The 19,693-nt window shown below is 46.6% G+C and overlaps 1 protein-coding gene across 27 annotated transcripts in view; it reads right to left on the bottom strand.

Annotated features, from left to right (window-relative positions):
* ZHX1 (zinc fingers and homeoboxes 1) overlaps positions 1-19,693 on the bottom strand; it is a 233,813-nt gene that overhangs the window by 204,651 nt on the left and 9,469 nt on the right. For 5 of the 27 annotated variants that reach the window (XM_085605007.1, XM_085605023.1, XM_085605017.1 and 2 more), the window contains exon 1: positions 17,119-17,294. The exons of the other annotated variants lie outside the window; for them this stretch is intronic. The gene's annotated coding sequence lies outside the window, so the exon portion shown is untranslated. Of the gene's footprint in view, positions 1-17,118; positions 17,295-19,693 lie in introns of those variants that run through there. 27 annotated transcript variants of the gene reach the window in all.

The following is a 19,693-nucleotide window of genomic DNA, read 5'->3' as shown; positions in this document are numbered from 1 at the left end:
CGAGCTGGATAAAGAAGAGCGTAGGATAGGTGAAGCTCTCGCAACCGAACCTTGGCCGCTAGGAAAGACTGGCGCTGCCGTTGGACCATGCGCGTGTAGTATGGGAAAATGAGGATACGGGAGTTTTCAAACTGAAGGGGCTCCTTCTCTCTGGCTTGACAGAGAATGACATCCCTGTCAGGATTTTAGCGAGGACTGGCCGCGGACGGGCCCCCACCGGCGGCTTCTGGACGAGTGCTCGGTGCGCCCGCTCCACCACGAAGCAGCGGGACAGCGATTCAGGCGGGAGCCAACCCTCCAGCCATTGGAAAAGAAAGCGCTCCATGCTGCTCCCCTCGCAGCCCTCCGGAAAACCCACAAAGCGCAAGTTATTTCTGTGGGCCCGCCCTTCTGCATCCTCGACCCTGCCCGCTAGGCCCCGCTGGGTCAACTCCAAGGCCGCAACCTGATTCCTCAGCGTCGCCACCTCGTCCTCCACCCTGGTTTCAGTCCCTGTGATGCGGGCAAACGCATTGCGCAGATCCTGGAACAGCAGCATCACATCCGAACCAACTGCCCCAATCTTGGCATCCAGCATATCTCGGGACTGCGTTATAGCTGCCAGGAGGGCAGCATTGTCCGGCGTCGCCGCCGAGGAGCCCCCCGCGGCCTTCCCCGCCAATTTGTCAATCGGCCCCTGTTTCGCCGCGCCTCCACCATGTTTGTCCTTGGTCATTGTCGCAGACCCTTACTCCAAGGCCCCGGCCACGCCAGACCAGGCGGGCCCAACGACAGGTCCCCTCCTCCACCTACGTTGCCGCCTCCGGGATGTTGGCCCCGAGACGAGTCCTCTGCGCCAATCGTCAGGTAAGAATCGTGGGGATCGGGGTCCTGGCCTCCCCGCCCCAGGCACCCAGCCGCCGCCGCCTGATCCGCGTGCCCCCGGCCTGTTCCGGACCAGGCCCGATTACCGCCAGAAGGATCCAGGCGCTACCTCTCCGATGATGCCCCGGGGAAGGCGCGACGTCCACACCAACCCAGCTGGCCAACCGAGACAGGCCCCGCCATCTCAGGGGTCCAGGAAGCTGCAGCCCGCCCTGACCGGGCCGGATGTCCGTCCGTCCGTCTCAGCCACCCCCCACAGGTCTCCTCACCCCCTGCGACCCGAATCGGCCGCCGAACCCCCGAATCTCGGGTGCAACTGACTGGAGGGTGGGGGGGGGGGGGAGGGAGGGAGGGAACAGGGCACGGCACACAGGGAACCGGGGCGCAGTGCTGACGCGGGGCCCACCACCCAGCCGGGTCACTCACCGCACCTCACTGCCACGCGAGCCCCTCCAGGCTAGGGCGCCCCAGGATGCCTCCACAGGTCCCCTCCAGGCGGGGCTGAATTGTCGTCCCCAGGGCGCTGCTCCGCCTCCAGCCTTAAACGCCGCAGGCCAATTATGGGTCCCCGCCGCAGCTTCACTCAGACAGGCCAGGCCCGCCTCTCCGCGCACGAGAGGCCGCGGCTCACCGCGCCGCACTAGGCCGGAAACCGTCGCTCGGTCATCTTGCGGCTCGCGGGGGACCCCAGACCTTCAAAGTCGCTCGGACTGCCGCCGCTGCCAGTCGCCCCTCACCGCAGTCAAGCAGGGCACCTCAGCTCCGGGGAATAGGATGATTAAGCAGGATAAATGGTACGGGCGGGTGGGAGCCAGCTCAAAGCTCGTCCACCATCTTGGCTCACCAAGCCACGCCCCCTCAACAAATACTTTAACACGCAAGCTAACTGCACTATGTTCTAATAACTATCTTGCTCTAGGATCAGACCCTCTGTGATAGTCGATTGTTTGAGTGCTTCAGCTATCTATTATGTCTTTCTAACTGTACACATACTGTGCTAATTGTCCGCATACTGCAGTCTCACGAACTGTCTAACGATTCTGTGTCTCTACTTCGGCTTTCACTCTAATCCAAGTGTCTCACACTATATGTTAAGCAAATTTATTGTGTTTCTGTCATGGTCATGTAAAGCTCTGTTATACCTTCGGTCGAGCTAGCGCTATATAAAAGCTATAAATAAATCTTTAAAAGCAGAGTTTTGTTTCCATCAAACTAGGACAGCACCATGGCACGTACTCTAATTGGAATATACAGCAACAAGAAATGTGATGAACGTGCACTGAATAAACACCTTTAAATTAAAATATAAAAAAATACCATGCCAAATGGAGTAATGCCCCGGCATAGTAAACAGCATTTGTCATATCGTATAGCACTCTTAAGACACTAATACCATACTGTTTTTTTGGAGCAGTCTATAGAAAATACTCTTAGTCTCCTGACTTGTATTACTGCCAGCACTATGGCTCATTGAGCATATTGGAGCACAATGGCAGTTAGTATCGGTAGCACCAGGTGTAGCGTGATGCACTTTACATTTATTAGTAGCATATCTATTTGCATAATACTAAACAGCACCATGAGAAGTCCATAGCGAAGAAATGAAGAAAGATTTAAAATGCTAAACCCGTGCCCAAAGTGTGACTATGGATTCAACAGAGTCTATCCCAGAATTGAAAGTATGGACAGAAACTTTTCATGCAGATGATAGAAGCCTCAGGTGCTATGATGGGGCTTACTGGGAGGCGATAGAGTCCTGAATAGGTGAAGTACACATCAATGTTACCCGCCAAGGATGCGGAGAACAGATCGTGACAAAACAATCTACGATTAGTGGGCTTTTCTGAAGGAGCCAATGCCAGAGATACTGAAAGATGTCAGGTAAAATGGATTCATACCTGGGTCGCTGCGCAGGCCCTGTTCCAGTTGTTTGTCCTGGAGCCTGCTCACAGGCCCCAGGTCTCCAAATCCCCTTCCGGGGTGCTGCGAAGACCACTCATTGCCAGGGACATGAACTACAGAAATGTAATCCTTGGCGAGGCCCGGCAACCTTCCCTTTGAGGGCTCCAGATCATGGTATTCCAGACTACACCAAAGTGGCACAGACTAAACGTAAATAATTTACTGAGGTTAAGCAGTAGTTTAGGGCGCTCAATATTAGTTATATACAGATTTTTCCAGCCACATTAAAAGTAAAACGACTCCCGTTCACACTTCTTTGAATCAACAGATAAGTGGGAGGTGTAACAGGAGCTCCTGTCCAGAGACTGGACGATGGTGTCCTTGCTTGGTGGCGTGAGCTCCTGTTGGGCGTTCTCACCAGAGGTCCCGATCCAGGTTGGACCAAGGGCGTAGCGCAAGGTTCCCAGACACCTCCAACACAGAGCTGGGATTGCTGTGCCTGACCCCTCCCCCCCCAGCCTCAGACCAAAACGACAAGGTGCCAGGGGGTGGACGGTGGAAAGAATAGAGTCATAAGACACCCTCATCTTTCAGCGTTCTGATGCTTCCAGTGGCTAAAGGATGATGCCCTAAGAGGACAACCCGTACTATCTAACCAAGGCTTGGGTCCTGTCCCTACCTGGCCTGGACCACTCAATTAGCAAAGAACAAACAGATAGCCAGATAGGAGATTACAAGATAATCTTAAATACACCTAGACCGTAAATTCTAAGCATACATGATTTCATTCACATTCAATTCAATAGTTAATCATTTTTTGCAGGAAAATGGTTCATCATGACAGAGGAAAACACATATCATCAAAGCAAAGAGAGGTAAACCAAAAAGTTGTTTGTAACCTCAATGCATTCACAATTATATATAATGTAAAAACAATTCACGAGACCTAGACAATGACAACAACATGACATAAATATGTGCAATCAGGACACCATTTGTTTTCTCATTAACCTCCTGTGTATTGAAGAAAACCAGTCCATATGTGGAAAACAAAAGAAAGGAGAAAACAACAGGCGAATATCTGTAGATTGACACAATCCTTGCCTGTGTATTAGGCTGAAGCTGACGAAATAGTCTCTAGGGTCATATCACAACTAAGGGTTAATGTCTTTCACCATTTCCCTGTGTTGCACAAGCATCACTAGTAGCCATGCCAACGTGTTTCAAACCCTACACAATTCTCTGGTTATCCTCCGAGCGTGGACTGGAGATGTCTGCTGGTAAAGATGAATCCCAGACTTTAGATTGAAGTAAATGGGCCAGCCAAAACCGATGACCAACAGGCTGGTGGAGTGGTATATTTGTGCCCAAATTGAAGTTTCACAACGTCCGCGTAATGGCAATGTGGATGACTTCTAGGCCGGCAAAATCCTTTTAACCTTGTGTTCCGGAGTAGCCTCCTTCTCGCTGCAAAGTGCTTCAAACGGTCCTAGGATGCTTGATTCCGGTCCAGGGAAGACATGGCTTGGCAGTTCAGGCTGGACTGTTCCCATGAGGCACAGGGGCAAGACTGATTTGCATATGGCCAAGTCGGAACTGGGGTGGCGTGGTGAGCAAAGTAACGATGGATTAAACCCAGATCTGTGACTGGGGGTGAATGTTTTGCCAATGTGCAACATTCCGTTCATCATCTTGTGTGTTTTGCTGTTCACACTGAGTGGCACAGGGCAATGGACTGGTGCACCTAGATGAAAGAGCCGATCTACAGTGCGAGGGGCTGCCCTCAAACACGAGTAGATCTGGGGGCCTGGTGGGACTATTCGGAAGTGTCAGGTGGGTGCAAGACTCTATGCTTCATGGATTACAGACCATAATGGATTTGCTCTGTCCACACTGAACGGGGCTGGGTGTGGTGTTCTGATGGATTGTTTTACCATGCCAAAAATTCAAAAAAGTTTATTAAAAAAAAGATGGGGCTTACTGGCATGTGATAGGAATTGGTCACAGGCATGTGATAGGAATTGGTCACACTGAAAGTTGCTTTAGCAGTTAGTCTTTTTCATGGAGGAAAGGTCAGTCTAGTGGCAACGGGTCACTGAGCGTGTCAAAAGAAGTCTTAGCATTCTCATGGCAGCTTCGTGTGTGCTCTCAATCACAATTATAAAGGTGATTCAAAAGCTGTGATTATGGGGTGTTGCTAATGATGCAAAAACAAATACATTGTGATTGGGGATGGGATCTGTAGTCACTCATTCAGGTTTTTGGATGGGGATGGTAACCTTTTCAACATCAGCAAGTTGGAAGTGTATAATGTGAGAATGTCCTCTACTTGAATTTACAAAACTCTCTATGCCAATTCATATATTTTGCAGTAATGGCTTTTAAGAGTTAGACTTCCGCAGAAACGTTTTGCCTGCTCAATTCTGTACATGGACAATGTTCCAAGATTACACTCATTAGCTGCTCTACAGTACTAAACTGCAACTTTGATTTTCTCATTTTAGTTTTTGTTGCATTATAATTGACATATCGTATGGGAGGTATATAGTTCTGTTATCGTAGACTATGAAATTAATTGCATTTATCAATTTTAATCATTTTATCTAATATAACATTTCATTCACCAATACCACTAAATTCTGTTAGCTAAAATCAAATGTGCTGGTTGAGCTGTCACTGACTCCAGTTGTCCTCTTTATCTGGTATTTTCATACCACATCTTACAAGATGGGGATTCAGTGGCAATCCATTGCTTCATTATCTCCTTCTGCAACACTATTACAAAAAACAACAATTTCTTGTGTAGTTATTTCACAGGATTTATCCTATACAAATCAATAAAGATCTCAATTCCAAATTCGATGTAAAAATTCATAAAAATGTTTTGTATTTTTAGTTTTAGTAGAATGCTACAATTCACCATGTGGTAAGCACAGCACAGACAAATTCAAGACTTTGGGATAGAGGGCAGTAAAACAGCCAAAGAGGGTCTTCGGCTAATAAATCGGGGTGCAATGTTGCACTCTTGGTAGGCTCCGCTATACAAGTTGTGGGCAGAAGTTGAGACAATTCCATTTCTTAGGCATGTGGCTTGAAGGGCCACTTGATCAAGTCAGTCATTTTCAACATATCTACAGTTCATACCAGAACTCAATGCAGTAGTAGTGAGTAGAGACTACGCCTACAATTACGCACCAGCAGAGCTGACCAGATCCTTAGTAATGGGCCTTCTGTACTAGAAAATCTAGTGACAGACTACAAAGAGTACAAAGCCAGACAGCCAAATTATGCATCAATCTGTGGAAACATAACCACGCAAAATAAGTCCCAAAGCAACTTCACAGGCACCTGGTAGAGTGGAGACGGAAATTCAAGCTATTCTGTACTGTCCATAAGGCTTATTGCAACAATGGTCCCAGATTTCTTCAAAACCCGGCTCCCCACTACACACCTTCCAGGAATCCAAGATTAGAAAAACTGAGCATAACACAACAACACACCTTCAAACTAAATAAATAAATACAAAGAAAAATCACTGGAATTCCAGGATTCACATTGTGGAATTATTTGAATTTCGTTTTCAGAGAGGAACTTAATCACCTATATTTCAGAAAGGTCTTGAAAACGGAACGCTTTAAGGTGACATTTGGTTAAAGACTTGCGACAAGTTAAGACAATGAACAACATAAAACATGTTAGATGGTATGGTGCAATGAATATCAGACATGTGTCAGATGTATTCATGCTATCATATATTCAAAACTCAATAGCACTGCGAAGCAGTTGAGCTACAGTAAAACATGGTTAAAAAAAATAAAAAAACACATTGGCAATGCCAATATAATTGTCCATAAAAGTATTTCAGGGGGCGTAGCCAAGATGGCGACGAGGTAGGATGTGTCTCGTCGTCTCTCCTGCCAGACGCCGGCCAAAACCGTGTCCCGGGCCCTGGATATCAGTCTGGATCTGCCAAAATATTCGGTGCAACTTTGTCCAGCCCGGGAGCACCAAGAGCTAGGGAAAGAAGCTTTGTAGGGAAGCCGGAGAGCGGCGGTCTGGACCTTCAGATGCTAGCAGCGCCAAGGCCGCAAGACAGAACTCGGCTGGTGGGGCGGGGTCCACGGGCCAGGCCCCGCTCGACAGCGACGCAGGCCAGGCGGAGAAATAGCCGGAGAGCAGGGCTGAGAGAGCCAGACAACTCAAGCCGTCATCGCGGTTGACCCTTGAGAGTGACCTAGGCCGTTCACCTATGTGAGGAGCAACCCCAGCGGGAGGCCCTGGGAAATGCAGCGCCTCTCACAGGAGCAACGCCGGCCACAAGGGGCAGCAGGGGGAGCCCGTAGGTGATCGGATCAACCAGACACTGAAGAGCCTGTAACCCGCACCTTTCTGGAGGCACTCTTTACGACCCTCTGGGAAGACCTCCAATCACTAAAACGCAAACTCTCATAAGACATCAAAGAGGTCCGGAGAGATGTTGATGCGCTGGGAGATTACGTCGTGGGACTGGAAGACAAGTGGGTGGGGGGGGGGGGGGGGTCGGGAAGAGGAGAATGTGGCGCTTCAACAGGCAGCCCCTCGGAAACCAGCATCCAAATTGACCGGCCCCCCCGAGTGGGTCTAACCAGACCAAACTCAACCAGGCCTCCAGATATGCTGCTCTGCGTGCATGATTTCCAATTCAAGGATGAGATCCTGAGCAAAGCGCGCAATATGCATCACATCACTTTCCAGGGTCAATACTGGACTCTTTTTCAGGATCTGGCTGCCTTCGTGTTACAGAAGCGAAGAACATTCTGCCCGACTACCACACATCTTCGCAGATACGGGATATCCTACTCGTTGGGTCATCATTTTCACCTGGTTTTCCGCTGGGAGGGGAGACTATCAACTACGATCATTAACTGAGACCTGTCGAGTGCTGGGACTTGAACCTCCAGGAGAGCAACAAGCAGGGGTCCCCTCCCCTCCTCCTCAGAGGGAGCGACTAACAGGCTGGAGAAGACTGGGACAGCGACCTACAAACAGACTCGATCCGGAGGAGATCGCCAAAGGCCAGCAAGCAGCTTTAGAGGAAGTGCCATCGGCTCTGGCGAGACCTGAGGGGTCTTGAAACCCGGGACACTTTAAAGCACCAACAGAGTATCAGGGCCGGGTGGCGGGAGATGGGACCACTGGCCACATTTGTAACCCCACTGGATTGGCCATGTAGCCCCACCCGGTTGCAGAACTGAACGTAAGACAATGTTCCAAGATGTATATTATCTTTGTTTATTTGTATTGTTTAGGTTACGTTCGGGTACACACTCACCTTCACATAGGGTACACTACCAAGCATCCAACTGGGCGACAACAGTCTTACCACGATCCATTACCACTTCCGAGGGAGAGGGGCGGCGACAAAGTCGGGAACACAGAGCACCCCTATTAAAATCCATGTCAGGCACTCCTCTTAGAATCCTCACACTTAACTTATTAATACAACAAAGCATAGGGCAGTACTTACCTATTTAGAGACCACATAAGCAGATATCTGCCTCCTGCAGGAGATTCGCCTCCTCGCGGTAGACAGCTATCGGCTTAAGCCTAGGGCCTTCCCCCAGCAATTTTTCTCATCCTCCTCATCCAAAACAGCCGGAGTGGCCATTTTGGTGGCAAACTCCTTTCGGGGAACGGTGAAACAAAAAGGGGACGGGATCAGAGGCAGACTTCGCATATACCACTTCACCCTTGCGGGCAGATTCCTGGTTGTGGTCTCAGTGTATGCTCCTAATAAGAGACAGAAGGTGTTCCTACATAACACAACTGAGAGGGCATTGAGGACCCAAGATAACCTGGTGTTGCTGGGAGGGGACCTCAACCTGGTGTTTGATAACTCTTTGGATAGATAAGCCCAGAGACATGGACAGGCAGGAGCCTTATCTGGCGAGGGACTCGCATGGCTATGAGACCTGGGGATGGTAGATCTTTGGCGGACTAATCACCGACAGGCTATGGAATACTCCTTTTACTCCAATGCACCCAAGACGTATGCAAGGCTAGACTACTGTTTAGTCATGCAGGGAATTCAGACGCTTAAAAAAAGATATAGAAATTTACACAGCTGTGTTATCAAATCATGGGGCTGTTACGATGTCGATGTCCCTCCCCCTGTAGTGAGGACGGGGTTTTATGTACACACATTGCTATGTTAGCATAAGCGCTTTAGATGTAAAGCGCCATCTTGCCACTTTGCTGCTTTTGCACACAACACTTTAGCGGTTATTACAAGTAAAACTGCTTGCTTGCTTTTCCTTCACATGAGAACGGTCTGTTGTTCACATCCCTAGACGTGCACCGCGACCTTAGTCTGAACACTGTGTGCAGAAGCCGTCAAGGTCAAATAATGCTGTTGAATTCAGGTTGATCGGTCCACGCTCTAGACACAACACACACACAGCTGCAACTATCAAACTTGGGTGCCTTTAATATTGCATTTGCATGCATGATTCAGACACTTGGAGAAAACCTTTCCAGACACAGAGAGCAGAGCTGATCCTGTGATGTGATTCACCTAAGCTGATCTTTGAGGTATGGGGTTCCCCATTCAAGCCTAAAGACCTTCTATTAGTTTATAAAACTAGTTTACTAGCGAAGGGAGGGTGGTTCACAAAGTATTATAGGACTGGTTTTCCACTATCAGTTGTAATATGATTTCTCCCTTCATTTTTTATGGTATTGTAACAATGCTGATGGTTTTATTTTTAATCATTTGCCTGCTTGTATTAGCCAAAGTACTGCACCTTAGAGCACGTAGTTAAAAATAAACATTTTAAACTTTTCCGTGTCTCGGATTACTCTTGTGGACTGATATAAGAATAATAACGAAAAGGTGTTTCTGATTCCCACCATTCCTGAGAGTACTCTAAGTTGCATGTTCTGGGTTGTCTAATGATTGGTAGCTTTGAGATGATACGGCGAACGAATGAGACACTGAGGCTAGTCGGATAGGGGTTCTGGGTACTGAGGTGAGTTTTTTGGTACACCACAATTCACTGAGGTCCTGGTTTCCTGTGCATAGTTCTATGCATGAGCAGAATCCCTGCAACATGGCGCACCTAATGTTTTGGTCTTATGATTGAGACTCCTTAGTAGTGCTTATATTAGTCCACAATACCCTCACTCTTGTTTCCGGGAGTGACGGTTTCATCCTACCTAAATAGTTAATATATAGGTTCTCTCAAGCTTGACAATTAAAAATGTTTCGTTTTAGCTTATACCCTTTTTGTGCTACTGTTGATATAGATTGTTATTCTTCTCTGTGTCCTTATGGCTGAAGTCGCTATTGCAGAGCATAGTCGCGCACCTCTCCGGCATTATTTGACGCAGTTCAGGGTGCCTGACGATGGGATGCCTATTATCTTTGTAGTGAGTGCTGGTGCATCGCATCCCGATGAGCTATTTTACTCTTGGGTTACTTTGCCAGGGGTGAATGCAGATGATAAGACGTTTCACACAAACACTCCTACGGCAGTTCCAGCTAATTACACGCCGTATAGGATGCAGGAAATTCCCATTTCTGCTTGGCAGCATAGTATTTGGTTCAATGGCGCCCTCCCCATACGGTTATGTCAGCTCCATACCGCCTTGATTACGGTACTTAGGGCTTTAGTGCAATACGTCTCTCGCAATGTCCAGGTGGGGGCACCTGGGGTTGTGGCGCAGCCAGCTGTCCCGGCATTACTATTAGTCCTGTCATGGTTAATTCAGTAATGGGCAAGCGCCCCCAGAATAAGGACAATATGCCTTATTGGCTTGCTGAGAAATTTGACCAGCTGAAAGCGGTATTTCCGAATTCTTCTCCTGTGGAAAAACACAGAATCCTCACCATTAGTTTGCAGAAAGACTTAGTCCCAGAGGTAGCTGATTGTGACAACTAGGGTAAAGTGTTTGCAGCAGTCTACTCGAAGTGCTTCGACACGCCGTCTATGGCTGTACTGCCCTCCGTGATCAAACGTGTTCAGGATCAACACGGTCCAGAGGCGGCGGTCGAGTTAGGAATTAGGCTTGTCGGCATGTTCGACGTAGTGGCCATGCTCATCCTTGCTAATGTCAAGGGAGATGCGGTTAACTTTCAAGTGTCGAATGAGCTGCGCCTTGTCGCCGACGTCGATAAACCCTGGCAGTTACCAAGGATTATTGCGGAGGCTTATAAGACCATTGGCCGCAATAGTTTAGGGGTTAAGACTTTTTGTTCAAATGACAACGCAACCGCAAACTAAGACGGTAACGTCTTCAAAGGATGACCGTCCAGATTTTCCGAAACAAGATTGGGAAACTAAAAAACAGGGGAAGCAGCAACAGAAACAGGGGTCTCGTCCCGCGTCACCAGTTCAAGCGACTACTGAACGCACATATGATTTGCGCGATCGCACTAGAATTAGGTCTCCTGATAGATTTCAGGTTCCTGAACAACGTTCTCCTCGTGCTTCACCGGAAACATCGGTCTCACAGTCAGCTGGAGGAGACCGTGGCAAAGGTCGGGGTGCAGCCCAGGGATGTGAACAGCCCCGTCCGGCTGATGGTAAAGGCAAGCAGGACGAATTTGCACGACAACGACCCCTGTTTCAGAAGAAGAAAGTTGCTGCACTAACAGCGAGGTGTGCCACAGATAGGTTCTGAAGCTGCGTTCTCACTAACATGGGCACTAACACTGCTAGACAGCGCAGCGGAGGTTACAATAGTGCAGCAAGCACTGCGTCCATACCTGAAGGCGACCGCAACTGACACATTCATTACCGTGGAAACTGCTGATACTAGAGTGGCTCCCCCTGACAGACTATAGGATATAGTCCTTTTAATTGAAGGTGACATACAACGTACCATAAAAGGGATTTTTTGGACACATCTGACCTCTACATATGACATTCTGTTAGCAGTGGCAGACTGGCCCCCAGCTTTCGTTTTGGCAGCTCCCAGAGGGGAGGAAGTAATCCTCCCATCTTTTGCACACACTGTGCCAAAGGAGCAAGCTCAGAACTTGGCAGAAGAGTGGGCTCAGGTACTTGCTCCGGCGTTCTACCGTACTCAGGTTGGGCGGGATAAGTTGTCGCAAAGCCATGAGATTCCATTACGGTCTATACCCCAGCCACAACCCCAATATCCGATGCACCGTGAAGCTAGATCTCACGTCGCGGAAATCCTTGAACAATTGGAATATCAAGGTGTAATTGAAACGTGTGTCACCCATGAATAATCCTCTTTTTACTGTAACCAAACCTGATGGGTCGTACCGCCTAGTTTTGGATTATCTGCATTTGAACTCTCATTGTTGGACGTGCGCGGTACAAAACACCCACCGTTCTGCCCTCGTTGATAGTCTCGTGAGAAAAAGGTTTAAGACCACATTTGCCATCTCCAATGGCTTTTATAGCCATAACCTGTCCTCTATTAGTAGTCAGTGGACAGCCTTTACTTCTGGCGGCAAACAAAAACAGTTTAAAAGATTAGACACGGGCTATAAAAACAGCCCAGGTGTCTTTGCCGCACGTGTAGTCTCTCGATTAGCGAGCATTGACCCTGATGTGTACTCGTATGTTGATATCTAGCTCACAGACTAATTATGGCTGCATCTGTGTCGAGTTGACCGCATCATTGTTATGTTTGCGGACTTCGGTTACAAATTTAACTTTGCAAAATCACACATTGCAGAGTATACAGTGTTGTTTTTAGGCTATGAACTCCACAACGAAGGTCGAAGTTTAGCACCTCACTTCCTGGAGAAATGCACATGTTTGCGCGCTCCCACAACCCTGAAAAAACTACAATCTTTGCTGGGATTTTTACATTTCAGGCGTACTTATATTCCCGATTATGCCCAGTGTATCAAGCCGCTATATGCCTTGGTACAACCAACTTTTTCCAAATCAAGCTGGCTGCCAGAACATTCAGCTATCCTGCAATCTTTGCAGGCTGATCTTCTTGCTTCGAAATACTTACTGACGCGGGATAATCACACAAACTTGGTAATAAGAATCGTGCCTGGCGCGGTGGGTTTCACGACTCAGCCCCCATTGCTTACAAGTCACACTTGTACACTTCGGCTGAAATGCGCTTTTCCACTGTTGAAAAAGTTTTGACTGCAATGCAGATGGCGATTCTGAAAGAGAGCGCTGTCGCAAGGGAAACACATGTTGGTAGTCACACCATATCCTGCTCTAGAGGCAGTGACGAAAGCCAGTGTACCAAATTCTAAAGCTCTGCATCCACGTTGGATACAATGGGCCACTTCTTTGACATCTCTGGATGTCACTTACATCTTTGATGCCTCATTGCAGACTCAGGAGTATTTACAGTACGAATTTTTCATCCAGCTCCTCTGTCCTTGCGCCCGCTTGAGGATTACCATTGAATCATTTACACAGACGGTTCGGCAAAACCGGCAACGGATTCTAAGCATGCTTATTCAGCGGCCTGCGCAATAGTGGCTGGTACTTTCGTGAATGTTGAATTCAAGTCTGATGTCGTGCACACGCAGACATTGGGCGATTGTACTGCCAATTGGCAGAGCTTCGTGCTCTGGTGCTTGCAGTAGAGTTTGCTGATCCACGTGCGACTACTGTTATAGTGAGTGACTCTTTACTGTGTTCAGTCATACGACAATTTATTCTTTTGGTCTCAAAATGAGTATCGTGATTCCAAAGGTAGCACAATCAAGCAGAAAATGCTTTGGGTTCAAGTTGTAGACCTTAAAAACAACGTCATTCTCTCGTGAATGTAATTCACACTCTTGGGCACCAGTGCGTAGGTGTCCATGCGGTCAGAAACAGCTTTGCTGACGAAGCAGCGAAAACAGCAGTGGCAACATATCTAGTAGCAGCAGTTACAAGATCCAAAAGTAAGATTGATGATGACATCTTGGCAGCAATTGCTGCAACAGAGAAGGGTAATAATTACCCTCGGGGTTTCCCTTCTAAATACTCTTATCATTTAAGTCCTGATAAAGTTCCCTATGTGAGAATTAACGACGTTGGTGACAGATTGATTCCCAACGCGGACTGCAGACTTTCCTTGATAACAGCCACTCACGAAGGTATGGCTTCTGCCCATGCCGGCGTTTCTGCGACTGTTACTATCCTACAACAACGTTACTGGTGGTGCGGATTGTATAAACAGACTTGTGCTCATGTTCTTAATTGTGACATCTGGCAGCAGATTAAGCCTTCGACTGCTGCGCGTCCACCTCAAACACAGTTGTACATATCTAATAAACCACTTGGGTGTGTTTATTTAGATCACTGCGGTCCTTTCTCCTCAAACTGCGTATAAGTACATCTTAGTTGCAGTGGGTTCGTGCACACGTTTTCTATGGGTCTGGCTACGGAGTGCTGATGCTCGAACTGTCATCAGGGATTTGCATGTCTTTGTGGGAATTTTTGCGTGTGCTACCCTCCATTCTGACCAAGGTCCAGTGTTCGCCTCCAAGGCGTACAAGGATGCCATGAGATCTTTGGGGTCCAGGTCAAATTTTCGTCTCCATACCGGCCTGAGGGAAATACCATTGTGGAACGAATGAACCGTGACTTAAAGCAATCCCTGACAGCTAGGGTTTTAGGTACTGGCAGAAACTGGTTGGCCCATTTGTATAGCGTTCAAGGTGCACTTAATAATCTCCCTAGAAGGTCTCTGGGTGGGCGGACCCCATACGAAATGCACTTTGGCATAAAGATGTTTGTCCCGGACCTTGATGGTCTAGACATGGCGGCGGCCACACCCTTTGACGTAGATGATCATTCTGCTGTATTACAGAATCTACAAGAGACCAGAGACAGTCTTGCAAAGGAACACTTGCCCTCCACAACTGATGCTGCGCTTCAGATTCCGGTAGTTGGCTGGCTACCTCGAGTTGGTGACCTGGTCTGTGAGAAGGTGGGGAACAAGAAGGAGTTCGGCCCCTCATATCGTGCACCAGTTCCAGTGCTTGGCGTGCAGGGTACAAGAACAGTCATTTTACCTCCACTTCCTGGTCCCAAGGATAACAGGTACATCTCCATTGACCATGTCAAACTACAACGACTGGCCGATTCTTCTTAGTATGATTCTAGTGTTCTTTTGTCCAGCAATGCTGAGAAATTCTGTTTTGGCTCCGGCAAATACCAACAGGCCTGACGTTGCCATCAAGATGCATAAAGCTACTAATCGTTTATTGACTCCACCGGCTGGTGGTCCAGTTGAAGATACTGAGTATATTTATCCCACAGATGTGTCGTTGCCGGGTTTACAATCAAGTGCTGTGGACCAGTCACGTTTTTCATTTGACACTAACTCTATGACTTCCAATGCCCCATCGAAAATTTCTATTTTTGCTGTTTGGTTTAAAAGACATTTAATTCCCCCTTGGACTTATAGTTGGCTGGTGCTCATATCAATTTTTTTTTGTTTAGGTCGATTGGATTTGTGGTTGTATTTTTTCATCTAGTAAATGGACACTATCTGACCGAAAGATCTACAATTAGATTAATTGATGGAACTTTGGCTCATCACACATCATGAAGAGGGACCAGACTTTTGTGAATATTACTGCCTGGCCCGTGTTGGATGGGATTGTATGGGATGCTGTCAAATTTCAAATTCATGGTCCCACAGAGGTGATAAATGTTCCCAATGTACTTCGTGTTTTTATGGGGGATGTTGTGAAACAAAATATACACTCTGATGATTGGGATGTCCAAGCCGTAGAGGCTCTTTTTTCTGATTTGAAATATTATGTTGCTTTTGATGCTGAAGATTTGTATTTATACACAGCAAATTATGGAGAGTTGTTTTGCTACCAACACTATGGCAATCATTTCCTGCATAAAGCCAATACATTTAGAAATGTTGTCAATTATACACAATGAACATTGTCCAGCACCAATTGAAGGCAGCTCCAAAACTCTAGTGAAACAATTTGAATTTTTTACTGATTTCAGTGTATCTGAACCTGAAGCCTTTTATTTTAAAATGGCTGCTGAGTCAGCTTCCAAAGTTAGACTGACCCACACTAAAGGATTGTATTTCAAGTCCTTTATGAATGAATTAGCTATAGGGGGCTATGAGCTGTGGAAAGATATCATTGATTTTAAATCTGTTTGCGGTTCTAAAGCATGGCAGGTACAAGGTACGGAAGCTCTGCATCGTGCTTACCTTATCCCAAACCACAGGTTTTTGAATTCTACCATTTTTCAAACCACCTGCTTTGGATTGGCTACTTCTAAAAAGATGAATTCCCCCTCTATTCCTGATCTGGGGGTTTATCCACAATGGAATAATCACACAGATCTGTCCCTTGATGCATTGCAGTCATTCATTACTAATACATCCTTCAACATTTCCAACCTAGACCCTGAAGGGTGGTTAATATGGCAGAAAAGCTCATATTCCTGTCAATATCGTTTTCTGGGTCTCCTCCCCGGTTATACACAGGTTAGGGTGGACCCCCGATTTGAATCTTCCCATTCATTTACTACCTATTCTGTAGTAAAGTTATGTCAAACATGGCTGCAACATTCCACTTTGGCTTCAGTTAAACATTTAAAGAAATTGAATGACAAAGTAGATTTGAATGATTTTGTTAAAGGCCCTGTGGGTGGCAGGTCCAAAAGATGGGTGTATGCTGTTTACAACAAAGTTTGGAAACTATCACAAATTGAGGCTGCTTCTAGATTAAGGGCTATTGATCAAGCAAATTTTGAAAAAGTGCTAGCTGTCATCGATAATAGCATTAACACCATTTCTTTCAGAATTTACACGCTAGATAATATTGTTTCATCTGTTGTGTATATTGTACAGGATGATATGTCTGTTTCATACCATGCAAAAACCAAAGAAAATGATGGACGGAGTGTTGAACATTGCAAGCACTCACCCCCAGTCAACTGATCTGGGTTTAATCCCATGCCAGAAACCGGTCCTAGGAAGCTTGTTTCCGGTCCAGGGAAGACATGGCTTGGCAGTTCAGCTGGACTGTTCCCATGAGGCACAGGGTCAGACTGATTTGCATATGGCCATGTCTGAACTGGGGTGGCAGAGTGGGCTAAAGAACGGTGATGGATTAAACCCAGATCAGTTGACTGGGGGTGAGTGCTTGCAATGTTCAACACTCCGTCCATCATTTCCTTTGGTTTTGCTTTGTTTCATACCATGGTCGAAATCAATTGCGTTCTATAATGCAGTTTGCATGGACTTTACAAACATTGAAGGCTGGGAAGGTTCCCTGGGACTACATGAACACATCTTTATTCCTGCCATTTAATCTGACTGCTAAACAACCGTTCATGTCCATGAAAGATGCGACATACTCATTATTGCATATTGAAAAGTTGGAAACTTTACCTTTCTCTGTGGCCGAATCGAACTCAGCTGTGTGGCTTATCCATGGATTAATCACTTTACCATTTCCATTGTTTAAGTTTGTTTCATGTATGAAACACTATTCCTTAGGCAGGTACGAACCATTGGGTACTGCTTTCCTGCATGAAGTTTGGTCACTCCCCTTTACATACAGATGCCTGCAAGAGGGTAAAGAGGTTTCTTTAAAAGGAAAGGAATGCACTTCCACACCTGATCACTCAGTTGTCTATAGGAACATCCAATTGCATGGCGCATGCAACGTTCATGCACCGAATTTAGCTTGCATTCTGAAGGGAAATCCTGTGCCAGCAATTACACCCACTTTTACATTATTAGCTAACGGAAGTTATTTGCTTTTAGATATGGAGGCATGCTGCGGGATACTAGTGGGGATTCCGCACATTGTAACTGTCTCACAACACTTAGTCTGCTGTAAAAATGTCCTTTTCCCACCCCCGCATGGGAGACTAGATGTATCCATCTGGAAATCCATCAAAACCTTGAAAGCAGAGTTCAACAAGATGAGCAGAATAAGGGCTCTATTGTCTCAAAAAGAAGTCGCCCTGACTTCCTCGCGTGAAACATTTGTCCTTCACGTTGCAAACACACGCACCGAGATGCATGCGCTTTTGAATACTGATCTCCCCCTTCATTTCGGTGTTCTGATTCATACTATATTCAATGTCTCGTCAACAACTGGCTTGGGGCATTTTTTCAAAGTTGTGGGCTCCGGCCTTGTGACCTCCTTCAAAACAATATTTGGTGCGATACCGGCATTTTTTCATTCTATTTTTTCCAGCGTCTTCGGCGGGCTTCGGTTGATTCTCGCCTGGACTGCTGGTTTGCTTGCTCCGCAATGGCTGCACGATATGTATCACACAACAGCCTGCCCCGGCTGCTTCAACTGCGTAACCGGATGCTTGAATACTATGGAACATTACCACTGGCCACCTTGAGCGTAGCCTATGGATTATCCTTCCGGTTCTCATACTTCACTTGCGTGCAACCTGTTTTCCATTGCCTTGATTGTCCATTCGAATGGGCTCTGGATTTGTGTCTGTCGAACACGGCGTCTCCTGCCCCAGATTATGATCGACTAATGAATCCCTTAGTGGCTCATGAGTTGGACTGTTCTGTTATCGGGATTATGGCCTGGGGAGCGGCGCGTGGAGTCCTAGGGAATTGGGATATATATGCGGCAGCATATGACTTCTTGGCAAGAAGTTATCTTGAAGACCACGCAAGTTGTCCTCTGATTGTGCTAGAGGCTCCAGTTATCGAGGAACATGCATGTTCATTTACTTTACTTAACTGGATGGCTGCCTCTATTACTGAACATTATAATGACTTCCTCTTAGAGGTAGTTGCAACTTATTGTGCCTACACGTTGATGGATTGAATTGGCAGTTGTCCATCTTCCGCACGTCCTAATCCAGATTTTTAATTTTTTCCCCTTTTCCCAACAAATTTTTCGAACTTTTACTACCAATAATATGGCTTGGCAATACATGAACTTGGTTATGTCTCGCTCTATCTTGAACTCTGCATTCCTACATTTCTTCCCTATTCTGTTCGTGGTCCGATCAAGGGAGGGTGTAGTGAGGACGGGGTTTTATGTGCACACATTGCTAGGTTAGCATAAGCGCTTTAGATGTAAAGCGCCATCTTGCCACTTTGCTGCTTTTGCACACGACACTATAGGTAGCTGTTATTACAAGTAAAACTGCTTGCTTGCTTTTTATTCACATGAGAACGGTCTGTTGTTCACATCCCTAGACGTGCACCGCGACCTTAGTCTGAACACTGTGTGCAGAAGCCGTCAAGGTCAAATAACAAATGTATGCTGTTGAATTCAGGTTGATCGGCCCACGCTCTAGACACAACACACACACACAGCTGCAACTATCAAACTCTGGTGCCTTTAATATTGCATTTGCGTGCATGACGCAGACACTTGGAGAAAACCTTTCCAGACACAGAAAGCAGAGCTGATCCTGTGATGTGATTCACCTAAGCTGATCTTTGAGGTATGGGGTTCCCCATTCAAGCCTAGAGACCTATTAGTTTATAAAAAACTAGTTTACTAGCGAAGGGAGGGTGGTTCACAAAGTATTATAGGACTTGTTTTCCACTATCATTTATAATATGATTTCTCTCTTCATTTTTTATGGTATTGTAACAATGCTGATGGTTTTATTTTTAATCATTTGCCTGCTTGTATTAGCCAAAGTACTGCACCTTAGAGCACGTAGTTAAAATTAAACATTTTAAACTTTTCCGTGTCTCTGATTACACTTGTTGTGGACTGATATGAGAATAATAAAGAAAAGGTGTTTCTGATTCCCACCATTCCTGAGAGTACTCTAAGTCGCATGTTCTGGGTTGTCTAATCATTGGTAGCTTTGAGATGATACGGAGAACGAATGAGACACTGATGCTAGTCGGATAGGGGTTCTGGGTACTGAGGTGAGATTTTGGTTACACCACAATTCACTGAGGTCCTGGTTTCCTGTGCATAGTTCTTTGCATGAGCAGAATCCCTGCAACACCCCCAAAC

This window comes from Triturus cristatus, chromosome 5_1 (genome assembly GCF_964204655.1).
Source record: "Triturus cristatus chromosome 5_1, aTriCri1.1, whole genome shotgun sequence".
Lineage (NCBI taxonomy): Eukaryota > Metazoa > Chordata > Amphibia > Caudata > Salamandridae > Triturus > Triturus cristatus.
The sequence above is the reverse complement of the archived record's forward strand: the minus strand, read 5'-3'. Positions and strand labels throughout refer to the sequence as shown.